Source organism: Chrysochloris asiatica, unplaced genomic scaffold (assembly GCF_000296735.1).
Source record: "Chrysochloris asiatica unplaced genomic scaffold, ChrAsi1.0 scaffold00001, whole genome shotgun sequence".
In the NCBI taxonomy this organism is placed as follows: domain Eukaryota; kingdom Metazoa; phylum Chordata; class Mammalia; order Afrosoricida; family Chrysochloridae; genus Chrysochloris; species Chrysochloris asiatica.
In genome coordinates this window covers 1,499,366-1,502,171 of record NW_006408519.1, presented here as the reverse complement: position 1 = coordinate 1,502,171, position 2,806 = coordinate 1,499,366, and the positions used below count along the sequence as shown (strand labels likewise).

The 2,806-nt window shown below is 44.4% G+C and overlaps 1 pseudogene; it reads left to right on the top strand.

Annotated features, from left to right (window-relative positions):
• Positions 1-1,143: 1,143 nt before the first annotated feature.
• LOC102812682 lies at positions 1,144-2,454 on the top strand (annotated as a pseudogene).
• The last annotated feature ends 352 nt before the right edge of the window (positions 2,455-2,806 follow it).

Genomic DNA, 2,806 nt, shown 5'->3' with positions numbered 1-2,806 from the left:
TTTGCCTAATCCATATGTTGTTTGATTTCTTTACTGCTGCTTCCGTGAGTGTTGGTTGATCCAAGTAAAATGAAGTCTTTGACAACTTCAATCATTTCTCCATTTATCATGATATTTTTTTTTTTTGGTCCAATTGTGAGGATTTTTATTTTCTTTCCATTGAGGTATAATCTATACTGGTCTATGATCTTCATAAGTAAGTATTTTCAGTCTTCTTCACTTCTAGCAAGCAATGTTTTATCAACTGCATATCACAGGTTGTTAATGAGTCTTCCTCAAATCTTGATGCCATGTTCTTCTTCATATAATCTAGATTCTAAGATTATTTGTTCAGTATACAGATTGAATAAGTATGGTGAAAGGATACAAACCTGACAAACACCTTTCCTGATTTTAAGCCAGTCAGTATTCTCTTCTTCCATTCAAATGACAGCCTCTTGATCCATGTACAGGTTCCTCATGAGCACAATTAAGTGTTCTAGGATATTCATTCTTATCAATATCTATAGTTTGTCATGATCCACATGGTTGAGAGCCTTTGCACTGGTGATCATCTTTCTGACATTCCCTGCTTCCAGCGAAGATCCATCTGAAATAAGCTATAATATCCCTAGTCCCCCACCTTCTTCTGAATTCAGCTTAAATTTCTGATGGCTTCCTGTTGATGTACTGCTGCAACCATTTTGAACTATCTTCAGGAAAATTTTACTTGCATGTGATATTAATGATTTTGTACTACGATGTCTGCATTCTGTGGGTCCCCTTTCTTTGGAATGGGCACAAATGTGGATCTCTTCTGATTGGTTGGCCAGGTAACTGTCTTCTAGAATTTTTGGCATAGATGAGCAAGCACCTCTAGTGCTGTATTGGTTTGTTGAAGAAGTTGAATATCACCAGCCAAAACAAGGTCAGGGACAGACCGTGGAACAGACCATCAATTACTTACATGGAATTCAGGCTGAAGCTGAAGAAAATTAAAAATAATACCTTGAGATTATTCCGATAGTTGCCCTGAATTTTGAGACCATCTTGAGAACAGATTTGATGCATTAGATATTAGTGACTGAAGACCAGAAGAGTTGTGGGATGATATTAAGAACAGGAAGAAAGCATAAGGTCATTAAAAAGACAAGAAAGGGCAGCAAGATGGTGACGAAGCAGCAGGATCATGAGGATGGTGCACAACTGTCTGGGCCCGCGGGGGTGGCAGAGGCCGACCCCCGGGCCGCTTTACGTGTCCCTTGCACTTGGAGGTGTAGGAGAAGCAGGTGCAGGTGCCCAGAAGACACGTCTTTTGCTCTCTGCACGCCTGCAGGAATGTCTGAAGCCGAAGAAACCAGACTGTGGAGTATGTCGTAGCACTCTGGCCCCTGGCGTCTGAGCCGCGGAGCTCGAGAGGCAGATTGAGAGCACAGAGACTTTTTGCCATGGCTGCCATAAAAATTTCTTCCTATCCAAGATCCAGGCCCACATGGCTACCTGTTCCAAATACCAGAACTACATTATGGAAGGCGTGAAAGCCACCACAAGGATGCGCCCCTTCAGCCAAGGAATATCACAAACCATTACACTTTTCCTTGCCCCTATAGATGTCAGTTTGTCGGGGTGGCTTGTGAGTTGCTGTGATTCTGAAAGCTATGCCACCAGCAGAGTCACCCATGGTAGACAAGTTTCAGTTGAATTTCAGAGGAAGACAGACTAGGAAGAGGGAGTGACAAACTATTTCCAAATATTTAGTTACAGAAAACCTTAAGAATAGTGGAAAAACACTATCAGATATAATGCCGGAAAATGAGCCCCTCAGATTGCTTCCAACTTCCACTCAAAATGTGACTGGGGAAGAGCTGCCTCCTTAAAGTAGAGTTGACCGTGATGATGCGAATGGAGTAAAGCCCATGGGACTTTCATTTGCTGATGGGGCACAACTCAAAATGAAGAGAAACAGCTGTAAACATCCATTGAAAATTGGAACAGAGGAAGACCCCCAACATGGATTAGCCAAGTGGCAGCATCAATGGACTCAAGTGTGGCAACAGTAGTGAGGTTGGCCCAGGAAGGGGCAGTGTTTCGTTCTGTGCATAAGGTCGCTAGTAGTCAGTTCCGACTCGATGGCACCTAACAACAACTGTCCCGAGAAGAACTTTGACCAGGAAGGACTTGTGGAACACTGCAATATATTCCATAGTGCAGACACCAGGTCTGTGGTGTGTCCAATAGTTGCCCTGAGAAGACCCCAATTACTGCAGCGCCAACTTCATAGAGCACATCCAACGGCGGCACCAGTTTTCATACAACACTTTTGTGGATTACCATGTGGATGAAGAGGACATGATGAACCAGGTGTTGCCGCACTCCATCATGGTCCCTGCTGTGTGTCTTCCACTCCAGAGCTTCCACATGAAATGTGAAATTTTGGACTCAACCACCTTCAGTGAACAACAGACCTGGAAGTGAACCATGGCAGTAAGGACAGGGTCCTTCTGACAGGGGGAATAGGGGCCACAGGTCAGTGTCCCCTCTTTCCTGCAGGCTCTTACCAAAGCTGTCTTCTCCTGTTAACTTTGTTCGTTCCATGGTTTAGTCTAGTATTAATTCACGGCTACTTCCTGGAGCTTCTACCTCCTCTTCCCACCACCACCTGCTCTTATCTCAATCATCCCTGGAGTCCAGTGTTCACCTTGCGGGTTCTCTGAGCCAATCAGAGCCTTTTCTGGGCCACAGATAGAACAATGAGATAGGAACCTCCTTGTCCTTCTTGACAGTAGTGCACGAGACAGTGATGAAGCACTGGAGGGTCTAGTGCTGG